Source organism: Typopeltis vanoorti, chromosome 25, assembly GCF_054136105.1.
Source record: "Typopeltis vanoorti isolate ZY-2024b chromosome 25, IOZ_Tvanoo_1.0, whole genome shotgun sequence".
In the NCBI taxonomy this organism is placed as follows: Eukaryota; Metazoa; Arthropoda; class Arachnida; order Uropygi; family Thelyphonidae; genus Typopeltis; species Typopeltis vanoorti.
In genome coordinates, this window is record NC_143573.1 from 80,349,412 (window position 1) to 80,366,467 (window position 17,056).

The following is a 17,056-nucleotide window of genomic DNA, read 5'->3' on the forward strand; positions in this document are numbered from 1 at the left end:
TACATAGTGAAGCCAAATGGTTTTTGTGGGGCAGAGTTTAAGGCTTTCTCTTCAAAAGTCTCCATATAAAAGTTGGCCAAGGGTGGGGAGAGTGGAGAACCTATGGCTATCCCCTATATTTGTTTGTAGATTTTTCCTTCCCAAACAAAATAGCCAGAGTTCATTGTGAACTAAAATAGGGCTGTGATATCGGGAGGAAATTTAGCTTGGATTAGCTCTAAGGATTCTTTGAGTGGGACATTTGTGAATAAGGAGGAGACATCAAAACTGACCATTAACAGGTATGGTGTGTATCAAATTGCTGTACTCAGCAAATGGATGTTTGCCCAACTTCTCCAACTGAAGTCTGCAGAATCATCAAAAAATTAATAATAAAAAAGCTAAATAAAGTCATCAAATATTTTCTCCCACAAAGCTGTTTTACACATTGTTGCTTTCAGAAATGCAATGCTTAGGTTTTGCTATCCAACATGATGGAAGAAAGATGATATAAATTTGATTCCTAAGCAGGAGAAAGCTTTCTCTTGTTTAGGAATCCAAAAAAAACTTTTCTCTTGCCTTCCTTGGGAAGATATCAGAGAAAGTAATTCCAACAAGATTTCAAGAAGTATTCAACAAAACTAATATCATACCAGATGAACGGTGTGTTTTCTGGCCAAACCACTGTACAGTTCAGCAAGTCCAAAGAATTGTAAAATACATCACAACTGGAAACAGCTCATAGGTACTATATTCCTCAATCTAGCTAAAGCATTTGATAGGATTAGCATAATGGCTTTCTTTATAAACTCTTAAAAGTTAAATCCTCAATTTATTTAATTCAGCTTATCAAATACCTAAATGAAAGAAAATTTCAAGTTAAATTACAGGCAGATCTTCTGAATGGACAATTACAATAGGGGGCTCCACGTGACTTTATTTTCTTTTGTTATTTTCCATTTACATGGGTGAAATTCTTTGCACTGATTGCAGATGACACCACAATATTTACTAGATCACTGTCTGAAACTAATAACCAAGTGTCTACAAAACAGAATTCCCTTGAACTGTGGTTTCAGGAATCGAATTGACATCAATGATAAAGTGCTGCAGTTTTATTTATGAGAAGGAAACCATCACTTCATCATTCACTACTTTAGTTTGATATCCCCATCCCATGGTAAATAAGAGCCAAATACCATGGAATACAACTTGATAAAGGTCTTGATTTTGGGTCCCACATATCTTATGTTTACTCCAAAGCCAATAAAGCAATTACTGAACTTTAACGACTGATCAATAGATGTAGTTATATTCAGGCAACAAATTACTTCTTTACAAATAAGTCATCAGGGTAATACTGACTCATGGATCGGCAGCTTGGGTTCACACATCTTCCTACAACATCGAGAAGCTCCAAACTGTCCAGAATAGATGTTTATGCACGACTTTTGATGCTCTTTGGTTTATCATGAACTTGCATCTTCATTGAGAGGCATGATGTAGGAATATGTTCACACATTCTTACATCATGCCTCTCATGGAGGTCAGATGTTAATAAGGCTTTAAAGTATTTTTCACACACTACTATCCATTCTAATCAATTACTACACCTCATTTGATTGTAATGAACATCCTGAAGCAGTCCTTGTGAACTTGTGGGTAATGATATTTAAATTAAGAATAACAGGTGATCCTAACTTTTTGAAACTAAGTTTTTTTTCCTGCATGTGGTAGTAAGATATGTTATCCATAATTATCATTCTCCATTTCAATATAACAAAACTTGTTCAATTTTTATAATGAACATGTATTTAAAAACAATACAGCATAAGTGCAGTATTTGATTTTTATTTCTTTAAATAACAAAACAAAAGTTCTGTTAATATTTTAAATTGTTAAATATAAAGAATAATTATGGATTTATTAAGCAAAATGAATTCACGATAAATTATGATGTAGAGTAAGAAATTTTTTGGCATGTTTGGGAGAAGCCTGTGTGTCTAGTCTCTTCATAAATTTTTTCCCCTTCTGATATATATATATATATATATATATATATATATATAAAAAAATAAACTTAACATGAATATGCTGGTACCAAAAGAAATTTTCTGAGAAATTGTACTGCAAAATAAGTCTATTAATTGTTTAATTAACCTTATATATATTCATTTTAACAATTGAGTATATCTTGTTATCCTTGTTTAGCTATAGCATAATGTAAAGATTTCATCTATTGTCATCTACATCATTCTTTTTTAGATTATTCATTAATGTTAAATACACATTTGTTGTTTTTATGGATTTACTTTAGATTTCCTTTCACTGCTTATTTGATTTTTCATTTTGTTTTACAAATTCATCACTATGCTTCAGTTTCAGTATGATTAAATCAAATCATGTAGTAGCAGTAATCATGGACAAGGCTCCTCGTTTACTGAAATAAATTACGAAACTGGTGGAAAAGTCATCTGGTTGTCATTTGTAGTGAAGTAATCAATCTCATTTAAATGTTTCGTCTATTTACAAAACAATGGGCTGGGAACCTAATCACTTCATAAAATGAAGACTTCTTTATTTTCCCAAAAATATTTAATTGTATTGATTCTAACCTAAATGTTTTTTTATTTGAGTTGTCATCGTGCCACATGATATCACTAATCCATCGATCTGACAATGTTTTGAAGCCAATCAGAATTCGGAAATGCACTAATGTAGTTATAGTGCAGACCTGAGGGGTTTATTTGAGATTTTTGTTGTCAATATTTGCTTATAATGGCAGAGAAAAATTGTTTGCTTTTTTTTTCATAAAACACACTTATGAATATTTTGTTAGTATACAATTATACTTGAGAGCCCTTAATAGCTTATAGATATTTATTTTAAATATTGTAACTTTCAAATTTATAACTTAGTATATTCTTGTTTAGTATTCTGCAATTGAGCAGGTTCTTCTTTTAGTAGCAGAAACTTTCCTTCCACTCTCTTCTGTTCTGAGCCTTCTCTTTCAAGGTTGTGTGCCTGTCTCCATTGAGCATGTCATCTAACATTGTTTTCCTTACTCTTCATGTGGGTCTTTTTCCATCTATTTTCCTTTGCTCTGATTCCATTCCCTTCCAGAATATGTCCGATCCAGTTTCCTTTGCTTCTTTTTATCCTCCTTAACAGACTTCTTTCTTCTTCTACTCTTTTTAAGAGTTCTTCATTAGCTATTTTATCTGTCCATTTGATTTTTTCCATCCTTCTCCAAATCCACATCTCAAAGCTTTCCAAAATCTTAATTTCTTTTTTCTTCAATGACCAAGTTTCAGATGCATAGAGGGCAACACTCCACACAACGTTTTATTAGTCTTTTCTTTAGGTTTCTATCCATTTTATTTCTGAATAAATTCCATTTTCTATTAAAGGCATCTCTTCCCATCACTATTCTTGCTTTTATGTCACTTTTACATCTTCCATGACTGCTAATAACACTTCCTAGTTATTTAAATCTTTACTTGATTCAATTTTTCCCCATTTATTCTGATATCCATATTTGCCTCTTTCCTTGCTATTTTCATCACCTTTGTTTTTCTGATGTTAATTTTCATTCCATAGTTGATACAGGATTCCAGTAATCTGTTCAACAGATGTTGTAGTCCTGTTTCAGTGTTCGATAGTAATGCCTTGTCATCTACATATCTTATTGCAAATATCTGTCTACCTCCAATCTTTATTCCTTCTGAATTCTCCAGTGCTTCTTTTAGCATTGCTTCCAAATACATGTTGAACAAAATTGGTGACAGAGAACAGCCTTGTCTTACTCCTTGTCCAATGATACCTGGTTCTGTTGTCTCATATATAGTGAGATAATTAGCATTCTGTCTTTCCAATCTATACCAATCTTTTCCATTACTTCCATCTTATCCCATTTTACATAGTCAAAAGCTTTTTCAAAATCTATATAACAGATGTTAACTTCTTTATTCACTTCTAGACTTCTTTCACTTACTATTCTTAACAGTCCAATCGCATCTCTTGTTCCCCTACCCTTCCTGAAACCAAACAGATCTTCTCCAAGAAATTCTTCTACTTTAGATGCAATTCTTTGTGTTAAGATTCTCATGTATTTTTGATGTATGGGAAATGAGGTTTATTGTTCTAAAATCCTTGCAGTTCACTGCATTACTTTTCTTTGATATAGATATAAATATTAATGTCATAAAATCTTTTGGTAGTTCTCCTTTGTTATAAATTAAATTTATTATTTTGATTATTTCTTCAGTTCCTTTTTTCTGAAGTTGTTTCGGGTATTTCATCTATTCCTTCTGCCTTTGCACATTTTAATTCTTTAATGGCCATTTCTACTTCTGTCTTCAAAATCTCTGGGCCTAGATCATCTGCATTTACCTTCTTTTTATCTTCATTATTTCTAATGGCAACTCATTTGATCTATTTACCTTGTCATATAGATCTTCAATGTATTCCTTCCATCTCATTAGGATTTTATCTTCTTCAGTTATGATTTCTCCATTCTTATTTTCTATGTCTCTAGCTTGAATTCCATTTCTCTTGTGATTCTTGCTTTTTCATATAAAACATCATACCTTCCCACTCTCTCATAATTTTCCATTTTTTCACATTGTTTTTTAAGCCAATCTTCTTTACTACTTTCTGCTTCCCTTCTCAATTTGTCATTCAGGGTTCTATATTGTATTTTCCCTTCTGGGGTGTCTTTATTTTTCCATTTTCTTCTTTCTTCCATTAGAGAAATCATCTCATTAGTTATCCACGGTTTTTTTTATTCTTTTAGTTCTTACATATCCAATTTCTTCTTCTTCTGCAATCTTCTTTATTTTCTCTTTAACTTGTTCCCATTTCTTTTCTGGATCTTCAGTTTTGACAAAACTTGTTTCCTCTAATTCTTTCTCCAATCTATTTCCAAATTCCTTGGTATTTTCCCCTTTTTATAGCTTCTTTTATTTTCTTTAGTTTCACATTTATTTCTATGAATAGTAGGTTGTGGTCAGAGTAAATATCAGCTCCAGGATATGTGCATGCATTTTTTACACTATTCTTGTATCTTTGCTTTATTATAAAGTAATCAATTTGATACCTTTCCATATCTCCTGGTTTTTTCCATGTGTATAGTCTTCTCTTAGATTTTCTAAACCAAGTATTTGTAATTATTAGCTTTTCTTTACAGAATTCCACTAACCTTTCCCCTCTCACATTTCTATTACCTAGTCCGTATCTTCTTACTACACTCCCATCCTCTTCTTCTCCTATAACACCATTCCAATCTCCCATTATAATCATATAGTCTTTTCTTTTTGTCTTCTTTAATTAGTTCTTGTAACTGTTCGTACATTTCCTCATCTGAATGGTCACTTGTTGGCATATATACTAGCATTATTGTTATATCTACTGGCTCAGCCTTCAATTTTATCACCATAAACGTATTATTCAGACAGTTTATGCTAATGACGCTCTTTGCTATTCTTTTATTAAAAACTAGTGCAACTCCTTTTTCCTTTTTATCTCCACCTGAGTAAATTACTCTTACTTCGTCACTATAAAAATCACCTATTCCTTCCCATCTGACTTTACAGAGCCTTATGATATCAATTTTTCCTTTGTCCATTTCTTGTTTGAGATTTTCTAATTTTCCACATCTGTTCATTGTTCTTGCATTCCATGTTGCAATTTTGATTCTCTGATGATCTTTCATTTTCAGTTTGTTTATAGCTTGTTTTAAGTCACTTTTAGAGGTTTGATCAGGAAGAACATCAGCCCTTGAAGCGTCTTTATTTCCTGATATTTTATATATTCCAATGAGCAGCTACCAGCCAGGCAAACCTTGGTTTGCCTGGCTAGTAGCTGCTCCCTTATAAGTTCTATTCATTGCTACTAAAATTTTCTAGGGATATTAGTGGAGTGGTTTCCTGTTGCCTTCTCCACCCCAGTGCTTCATCAAGTACTAGTAGAGCTGCTGCCTTCTACCAGCTAGAGTAGAAGTTGGGAAAAGGAGAAACACCCTTGGGGTTGAAGTAAGCAAAAGTCAGCCAAGTGAGGCCATATAGAAGGAACTATATATATTAACTTAGTATATATTAATGATAAAAATATTTAATAAAAATAAACAATAATATTGACCATTGCTTTGTGCTCCTGAAAAGATCTCTCCTCCCTCACAGTTTGAAAACCACTACACTACGTAAGTAGTTAACATGGTATTTGCTTCAATGTTGGTTAAACACTGGTTAGTTATACTGAGTTGTTATGCTCTGTATAACGACAGTAACTACAGATCCAGGAATAAACAAGTCACTGTAATACGATAAAGAGCCAAGAGGCTATTTTTTTCTGGCAGCATAAATTAAGTTAAGGGGATAATAAATCCCTCGTTATTTTAAAACCGGATACGAAACTCGGAGATCGAAATCTGAGTTTCATGCCAAAGAACTTTCAGCGAGTCCAAGCGCAAGTCATCATCTGGTAGTACAACACTAGGGCAACTCCTCATAATGGAAAACAGTAATACATTTCCTAGGAGCTGCGTTTTACATTATGAGAAAATATTAAGGATAGTGATTGAGCTTGCTCCACCTTTGCTCAGAGTTGCCCTAGTGTTCTACTACCAGGTGTTAACTTACGCTTGGACTCGCCGAAAGTTCTTTGGCATGAAACTCTTAGATTTCGATCTCAGAGTTTCGTATCCGTCTTTAAAATAATGAGGGATTTATTATCCCCTTAACTTAAAGTTACTGTAATGTAATATAATAGGAGAGTGTGGTTGAGTAATTCCAGACTAAGATCAGAGGAGTGAGATATTTGTCTGACTGTTAATTAGCACAAAAATTTTAAAGCGTTTCCAATATTTCTTTACTGTAGAATAATCCCTCTCTGCGCTGTTTTCTATTGAGAATGCTAAATACAGGCTTTAATTATCTTTAAATTGCTCCCTCCAGCTAGACCATCATAAACATCACAGCTACCAGTTCTAACATGCTACTCATGCTATTATGTAATTTTTATAAAGCATCAAATGAAATAGAAAACTTAGATCCTAAATTAGGGTGAATTAAAATAGTGTCATCAAATTCCTGATGTGTACCCTCAGGTGGTGTACAGGATATGATATAACTAGATGAAAAAAAAAAAAGTTGTCATTACTAAGAGGAAGGGGTAGACCATCAATGAGATGGATATATAGTGTGTGGAGTGACTGTTGTATTACATGGCATTGCCATGTAATACAACAGTATTACATGGCAATGCTTGGTGTGGTGCATCAAAGTGACCATATGGCATCTGTGGATGTCCAGTGAACATATAGATTACTAACTTCAAATCAAATTTTCTCCAGTTTAATTTATTATTTGGTGGTGCTATTTTTGATGGGAGATGTTAAAGATGATGAATATCCTTCATTACCAATACTCGTTCTTAAGTTTACGCTGTTGAAATTGAATTTTTGTTTGTGTGATTGTGTGGTCTTTTAAGATTTTATTGTATCTATCATAAACATCATGGCTACCAGTTCTAACATGCCACTTAACATGCCACAAATGAGGGAGACCTCATTTTAAGGTTACTTTATTAGCATAATTGATTTCATAGCTTGCTACACATGTTGGAATGTACCCATCCTGTTGTTTAAAAATGTGTTTGTGTGCATGAAATGGTAGACAGTGGGAGGTGCCAGGAGTTTTTTCATTATGTGGTGAGTAGGAGGAAAAAATGATTGTGGATGGATAACCTGAGTGACCAATGCAGATGATATAGTTGGGCTATTTAATAATCACTTTATTAGAATATTCCATCCTAGTACAGTTTTATTCCTAGAAAAATGAGTGGTGAAATATTAGAAGTGAATAAAGAGGCTGTATTCCAAATAGTATACTAAATGTCAAAAATGCAGCAGGGAGGATTGCATGGAATTTCTCCACTCTTGTTTTAAGGTAATGTGCTGTTGAACTGACTGTACCATTAACTTGGTTGTTTAATGAAATTCTTTGTAATGGGACAGGTTCCTGGAGACTGGAAGGAGGGTAAGATAGTTCCATTGCATAAGGGCTGCAGTGGTTGAATGGAAATATCAAACTATAGCCTGTTTGAAGAAATAAAAAATCCATATGTAGAAGAAAAAATCTTAACTACAAAAGAAATAAAGATTTTGGAGAAATTGATACTAATTCATATGTAGAATTAGGCAGATGAGGGCAATATTATATATGTAGGATAGCATGGATTTGTTACAGTGCTGTTGTTTTAGTAATCTGTTTACCTTTTGCAATAGAGTAACAAGAGCAGTGGATGAGGATAAGGCATTCTCTCTTCCACAGAAAAAAAAGTTGGGAAAAGGTTTCAGAACTTTTTTTTCTGTGTCCTGGTTATTTTAATACTTAATCTTCGTGACCACTAAAATTTTTATTGCCAATAGGTAAAATAAAACAGATTTTGAATGTTCATAGAGTTTTCATTTATTATTATTATTATTATAATAAAGAAGCATTTACTCTTACAAAAATATAAAGAAATTAAACTAAAGCCAAACCTTATGTCTGGCCTATATAGACTACAAAAAAGCATTTGATTCAGTTAAAACATCTGCAACACTAAAAGCTCTTGAAACCCAGGGAACTGAGAAACTATATATTCAAACACTAAAACATATTTACAATAATAATGCAACTTTTGTAATTAAATTATATAAAAAAAGTGAAAAGTTCTCAATACAAAAAGGCATCGGGTAGGCGACACCATATCTCCCAAATTATTTACAGCTGCACTAGAGGAAGTCTTTAGAAGCCTTGATTGGGAAACATAAATGAAGAAAGGCTGTATCATCTGAAATTTGCAGATAATCTGGAAGAAAAGCTAAATCAGCTAAATGAAGCCTTCAGAGTAATTGGATTAAAAATAAAGAGAAAAAATAATGATGAATAAATATATTAACCATATAACTGTCAAAGTTGAAAACCATGAAATAGAACAAGTTACTTCATATGTATATTTGGGCCAATTGTTATTCTTTGAGGAGAGCCAAAGAAAAGAGATTGAATGAAGAATTCACCTTGGATGGATGGCTTATGGGGAAAATGGGAGACATATTCAGAAGTGACATCCCTATGAGTCTAAAACAGAAAGCTTTCGACCAGTGCATTCTTCCTGTCCTAACATATGGAGGAGAAACATGGACTTTAACAGAAGTCCTAAACAAAAAGCTGAGAACAACACAACATCGCATGTAATGAATTATGTTAAGAATAACATTAAGAGATAGGAAGACCAATACCTGGATAATATCTCAAACAGGTGTCATGGATATTGTAAAATACATTAAACAGGCTAAGTGGAGATGGGCTGGCCAGATGCAGTGACAGGAGATGGACTGGAGCAAGACAAAGAGGAAGACCGAGAAGAAGGTGGAGGGATGAACTGAAACAAATTGCAGGAGTGAGATGGATGGAGAGGCGGAAAACAGAGTGATCTGGAAAATCATGGGGGGAACCTTCGTCCAGAAGTGGACAGAACCAAAAGGTTGAAGTAATATATTAATGAGAACAATTATAATAATTACGGTTGTTCAGTTGAACCCACCAGGCAAGGTACACTTAATCAGTAAATACAAAAAAAATATGCTCTCTCTTGATGCTTAATGTAGTGGGCGAGTTAAGCATCAAGAGAGAGAGTGTTTTTTTTGCAGCTTTCGCTGGTGGCACGGTTGCTGCTGTGCAGCCTCACCATTAGTTGAGCTACTTTACTCTGAACAAAGAGACTGTGAAATGATGTGGACAGAACGCATTTTTCTTATCTGTTAATTAAATTATTTATTTATTAGTCCCGATTAAATGCTATTTACTTGTATTTTAGAGTTTCATGAAAAAAAGAAAACCCAAAAACGAAACACCTAGGTTTTCAAGAGTATTTTTAGGCCACCCAGCATTTAGCTTTCGTGACCCATCATTTGGGAAACTCTGTTTTAAGGCATTTGATAGGGTTGCCAGTTTACAAGTTGGTTTTTAAATTTCTACATATGGATTTTGGATATCATTGGATTGGTGACTGGCTTTTTGATATGAGAGTTTATATGGGGAAGTAGTATCGGGGAGTGTTGTCCCACAGTATTCAGTACTGAAACCATACTGCTCAATCTTTGTCACTGATATTGTCACAGCACTACAGGGATGTTTGCAGTTGATGTGAACCTTGGGATGGTTATTTGTGATAGTACTCTTGTTTTGGCTCTTCAAGAGGATTTGAAGAGCTGGAAAGGTAGGCAGATGAATGGGTTTATCATGTAACTAAATGTAAAATTTGGGATCCACAGATGAGATGCTTCATAATCACTTTGAGTTATTGAAACTTCAACTGCATGGGGTGGGGAAAAGAATGTGTTTTGATTCAGGATATATTAGGATTTTCCTTAATTTCTGTTTTCTCTATTTGAGATGTGATTGACTGGCAGATATAAGGGAGGGAAAGAACTGATGTGAATAGAAATACTCTTATCAGCGACAAGTAAATTATTAATAACTTAATGTGTCTAATAAGTTGCTGTGCTAATGTAAATTACATGTAATTTCAAGACATTCATGTTTTGTATTTATGATGGACATAAAAGAAACCTCATGAGCAGACGGAAAGATTGGTAAAATATAAACCAACACATGTACATAATGTTTAAGTGGCTTATTAATTAATGTCAAATTTGTATTCAGTAATGATTGTATTAGCATCAGCATAACCTTTTTTTTGCATAGTGTTATTATATAAATACATTCCCATTCTTATGTAGACTTCTTAAAAGCTCGATTATTATCTTGTCAGATGTAATCTTCTTCCAGGAGGTTGACTACCATGAGCTTCCACCATCTATATGGTTTTGTGCTTCTCTTTTACATTCTTCATAGGATAAAAAGGTTCAGTCCTTAATATTTCCTATCCAATCTGTTCTTTGTCTTCCTCTTCTTTTTCCTTGTATCATTCCTTCTAGAAGTGTTTTTCTGTAGGGATTCATGCCTTTAGTATGTGACCAAGGTAGGTGGTTTTCATTTATTACATTTCGAAAATTGTAAATGACAGTTTTACACTAATTTTTCTTGGAGATCACCAGATGTAGTCCTTTTTCCTATAAAACATAAAATCATTTTTATTCACAGGAAAAAAGAAACACTTTAGGATAACATTAATATCCTCAACTTTGGATATTAATGTTATGGTCAGTTCTGATACAGCCTCCCTATTCACTAATGTACCATTTAAAGAAACTTTGGGGAGCAGAAAGAATGAATGATTTCCATTCTATATCACCTTTATTAACCTTTATCATCACTTCTCATTTTACTTAACTGAGAAAAACCTATAAGCAGACTGAAGGTATGCATATAGTCTCTCCTCCTCCTTTCCCCACATACAATATGTCCTGGTATACATGTGAGGGCATTTTGAAAATATGACTCTAAACTCCACCTCCTTCAAACCCACAATATGGTTACACTGTTTTGTGTTCTCAATTTGGTCAAAGGCTGGGAATGTGTTGGAAAAAATTTTAGCATGCCTCAACAGCCAACACCTGAGAATCTGTTGCACATTGAAAACGATGCCAGTCGCTGTCTACCCAATAGATGCTTATTTCCTTTTATGTGTACCTACCCATACTGGAAGGTACATCTATTGATGTACCTTCACCCCATTCCTAGCATGGTATTATCAGAACCTTAGCAGATAGCGTTAGAACCCCTCTACTCTGACAACATTTGTCTTTCCCGTGAAATCGATCACATCCAGGACACTTTATTTTGGCCAAAGGCTTCCCACTGATAAAGGCAGCAGAACTCTATCTTCCAAAACCAATTTCTGGAGAGAAGGCCCCCCCCAAAAAAAAAAAAACATCCCAAATCAAGAGAACACAAAAAATTCATTGTCATTCACATGTCAGGGCATCTCATGCATTCTCAAAAAGGTATAACATAAAGACCTACTTTAGACTATACAAAAATTTAGCTATCCTTGTCCACTCACCAAAGGATTCTTTTCATCATTTAGATCATCCTGGAGTCTACAGCATCCTTGCTCCTGCAAACTAACTTTCAAAGAATAGAAAAAATCCGTGTGGATGAACATTGAAACAGCATCCATTATTTTCTCTGTAGCTCATTCTGGAATAGCAGACCATGTCATAGATACAGATCACTGGATCCAGGAGGGAAAAAAATCTCCTTTCATACAAATGTACATCTGAGAGAGTATTTCTGGAATCCACCATAGCACTAAAACATTATCTAAATCTTAACACATTAGATCTTCATGCCATCAATAATATCGGATGAAGATCTTTAGCAAGATTTCCTTGAAGTAGAGTAGAAGAGAAAATTCCTCCCCATCTCCACTACTCATTTAATCTGCCAACTACACACACATTGCTCAACATGAATAGAGGGTGCCAGTTAGGACTTCAGTATCATGCCTTTCACAGCCTTCCTGTTGGTGTGTGTGCCTGTGTGCAAGTGCTAATAAATGTTTCTTTTAAGTCCATGAACATGCTTTGGTGATTAAGGTTAAATATGAGCTTAATTATCTTCTTGCTAAATAAATTAAGCTAATTATCTCTAGACGTGTTTTGTCCTTAACATGAGTGGTGTTGGAAATTAGTAGAAATTCGAACAATGTTGGTTTACAAATAAACCAACATTGTTCGAATTTTGTGCAGAAACTTTACAAGTTTTCTGAAATATTGGCTTTGTTAATTATTATTGCATTGCACTTTCAATGACTAGAGGGAGGATATTCTACTCTACTGCATATAATTCCCCATCTCCACTGCTTACTTAATCCACCATCTACACACACAATGTCATACTGCCCATCACCAATAGTATTTTTCTTCTGTAAATTGTGTGTGTGAGAGAGATCCTGGCCGGTTTGTTTTGCATGCAGAATGAAAAACCAGTTTCTGGAGAGAAAAGCCCTAATACCTCTATATGAGATCATCTAACTCGCCTTTGGATGGAAAAAAAAAACTAATATACCTTATGGATATACCTTTTTTTTTTTTTTTTTTTTTGTCTATCTTTCAGAAAAATTTAAGATGAGGTTTCTGCATAACAGTGGTCATGGTTTTACTTATAAATGACATTGGAATTTTCAACACTAGTATCACTCGTGTTGACGTTAAGTGGAGAAAATAGATGTTAACTAAATTTATATAGCAAATCACATTATTAAGCCAATATATCACCTTGATCACCAAGGCATCTTCATGGATGCAATGAAATATACTAAGCATGTACTGGCATGCCAAAGGAAAGGCAAATACACACTGAAAAGCAATATCATAGAGAGTGCACGAGATTTTTTCTAAGATGCCCCTGATATAGCGAATGTCATACTTGATGCCAAATTTTAGCCAATGTAGAAAAAAATGCCAGTGTGAAGTTCAGGAGAGAGTAATTGGGTAATGTTAAGTAAATGACTTGCATCATTTGCTGTAGTGCATAATGCCACAAACTTTCATCTTATATACAGACACACCAACATGAAATCAAACAGACTAAAAAAAAATTCATAATACTATTATTATTAATATTTGTGACTCCTCCACAGAGTCCAAAGACTCCTCGCGGGAGGACACCTACTGTACAACTCTCAGTCTCCAATACTACACAGAACCTCTTCAACGCCATCTACTGCCCACAACCACTACACCACAGCTAGTATTTTTTGTCTGTAAATTGCGTGGGTTCTGAAGGGCTGATTTGTCTGTATGTGGGATGAAAAACCCAAGTTTCTGGGAGAAAAAACTCTGCTACCTCCGTACGAGATCGACTAACTTGCCTTCAGTTGAAAAAGTCCATATAAAGATTCCTCCCGTCATGACGAGAATCGAACTTAGGCCTTTTCTAATCAAAGGGCGCAATGTACCATTGTTCTTCCAATTGTGCTAAGGAGACGCTTAATACAGTAAAGGAATATATGTAATTAAAAAAAAGAAAAAAAAAATTGCTCTGGAGTCATTACACTTGCACCCATACTGACCATTATTCACATGATGCTTGTTTCTTTTCTATGAATACATTCACTGATCAAAAAAAAAAAAACTATCTCTAGCAATTGCCCATTCCACTTAATATCCTTTCCTTACACTCCCCCCCCCCCCCAGTAATGGTACTGGCCCTTTTCATTCTTCTTTTTCTTTGCTTTTTTTCTCTGTATTCTCTGCTTTACTTTTGAGTATTTTTTACAACAGAATAAGCAAAGCTGGTATGGTGGGTAGCTTGCTGAGTAAATTTATATGGAATAAGAGAGAAATTAGCCAAAACACCAAACTAGCAGTATACAAGACGGTGTTCAAAGCAGTTTTAAGTTATACATTTGTGAGTTGGGTTAGAAAAAAAACACTTGATCAAATACTGATATGATGGTTCTGAGAAAAATTAGAGGAGTGAACAGATCGCATCAATGGTAGAATATTAGAAAGGAACATGACATTGTCAGCATTCAACAATGTTTAAGCTAATCTAAGGTGATATGGCTATTTAAATAGAATTGGTGAAAAGAGGATAGATGATTTTGGTTTCAGTTAGAAGTGCCTTGGAAGCATGAGATGTTGGATATTGACAGTATTGGAAAGTAATAGACTAGGCTAATTTGGAGAAAAATTGTGAATCAGAGATTTAATAATGTAAAGTTAATCATGTAGTACAGTCATAGTAGCTTGAACTCCCTTTGTGGGTACATATCAGGATGATGATGACTCAGTATCTTATATTCATAAGATACTGAGTGGTTAATCTTCATATCATCTTAAAGAATCTCATATCAGCTTTTAGCTGTGTCTCTTCTTGCAATTTTAGTTTTGTTTTAAGTTAAGAACAGATCTTGTTTAGATTAGTGATGGTTAACCTTTTAGATTCAGCATATGAAAAATTTGGAAAATACCCACCTGGACTCTGCTGGCATGCCTCTTCTTCCCTGTGAAAAGAGAGAAACAGTTCTTTACATATTCATTTATTTAAAAAAAATACAGTCCAATCAAGTGTTGTATTATGCATTATATACTGAAATGTCAAATAATCACAAAAATGAAATGAGAGTAACACAAACTTGGAGACGTGTAAAATAATAATGAAAAATTAGAGTAAACGATATGCATACTGATAATTGGGCTTAAAATAGCGCACTAAAAATTACCATACTTTTAATAGTAATTTTGAATTGAACTGAAACAAAAGAAAAAGTGAAACTCATTTCATTTGATTTGATTAACATCACTTAATGACTTTTTATGTTGCTAAGTCTTAATAGATAAATCTGAAATTGAAGGTAGGTACTCTGTGCACTTGGCCTCTTCAAGCCCAAGCAAGCAGCACTAACTTCATCTGTTAGTCAGTTTCTTTTGTCCATTTTAAGGTTGTTTAATGCCAAGAATAAGGTCTTGCAAGAATATGTAGAGGGAGAAATTGTTGAGTAAAGCCATTGCTAGCTTTTTAAGGGTGCTAAACTTTCCAGTATGTGGTTCCAAACATTCCAAATTTCTTGTTTGTAATGGCATTCTTCATTCTGCAGGTGATTTCTTTCCAGATCCTCAAGTTGAGACCTCAGGTCATCAAACATCTGAGTTCAGATGATGGCCTGGAACTCTATTAACTGCAGTGCTAATGCTTCAATTTATAGCAGTTGGAAATCATTTAATTCCATAGTAGTGTATACTACTACATCCAGATACTTACTTTAATTGTCTGTTCTAAACTTTTTAATCGATTAAATCTTCCACTAAACTGATCATTGAGTATAAAATGTGCTAGTACTTTATATGCAAGGACTCCATTTCATTTTTCATAACCGAGCTGACTTCCTTGAAATATTTTTTTAGTCAAGGAAAATACTTTTAGGTCCCACATCTCATTTGAAATTTTGAAGTTTAGTTTTGAAGGCTTTTATGTATCCAAATATAACATCAATACTTTTGCCAAAACCTTGTAACTTTAAGTTCAGTTCATTCATAGGAACTGAGAGGTCTGTAAAAAATAAAAATCAGTGTGCTGAACCATGTACAATCACTGAGCTAAGGAATCTGTTCCAAATTTTTATTCTCAACATAACTGAATTTCTTCATAGCACTCCACAAATCTTTAGAAGACCTGCTATTAAATTCACTATTTTTGTTACAACTGTCATTACATCATGTAGTTCTGTGAATCCTGCATCACACACCTCGTGGTGGATAATGAAATGACACAACTGGATCTGTTGAGAGCTTCCATAAACAGTTTCACAAATCTAACCTTCGGCCCCCCCCCCCCCCCAACCATATTGGATGCCTGCCTCATCTCTCATCACGGACACAACTTTAGACATATAATTGCTTGGGTCACGGAGCATTTTTAGAACAGTATTCCATATTTTGTTCCCTGATGTGTTTATTGGCACTGTGAATAGCTTTACCACTCTTCTGTCATTGCTGACCATTGGAAAATCTAGCTGACAGCGAACCGAGCCAATGTCATCACTCCATCTTTAATGATATTTCTGCTGACTGGTAAATCAGAAATATTCTTACTAATAGCATTTTTATTTAGCATATTTTAAAAGAAGAAAGGTGCACATTTCAGAAGAGTTTCTTTAATAAATTCTCCTTCATTTAGGGCCTTTCCATGTTGAGTCATCGCGTGAACAATGCTGAAACTTGCTGTTGTAAAATTTGTAGGACCTCTTAAGAATTTAAGGAAGTAATTTGATTGACTCTTTTTGTGGTGTAGCTGCTGAAAAACATATTCCTTTCTTTCTTCCTCACTTTTTTCCTAAAGCCACTGATTTGTTTCGTAATGTCCCTGCATTCCACAATCTGCTTACTACTGTTATATGGTGCAATAGGGACAATGAATTGCCATTTCTGTCAATAACACCATACTTCTCAATCCATGCATCATGAACGCCTCAACCACATCTTTTATCACTCAGATTTTTTAATTTGCGATTCCTCCACAACAGGAAATATTTATTTTAAGTAATAATTACATAATATCAAATGAATATTTATTGTATTAATAACTGTTTTCTTAACTCTGCAGCAGTGTTATTGAACTGT

General features: G+C 34.1%; 1 protein-coding gene across 8 annotated transcripts in view; it reads left to right on the top strand.

Moving 5' to 3' along the window:
- The window catches only part of LOC150092876 (single-stranded DNA-binding protein 3-like), an 846,537-nt gene that overhangs the window by 12,874 nt on the left and 816,607 nt on the right, over nt 1-17,056 (top strand). The window contains exon 1 of one of the 8 annotated variants that reach the window (XM_090414352.1): nt 5,982-6,011. The exons of the other annotated variants lie outside the window; for them this stretch is intronic. The gene's annotated coding sequence lies outside the window, so the exon portion shown is untranslated. Of the gene's footprint in view, nt 1-5,981; nt 6,012-17,056 lie in introns of those variants that run through there. 8 annotated transcript variants of the gene reach the window in all.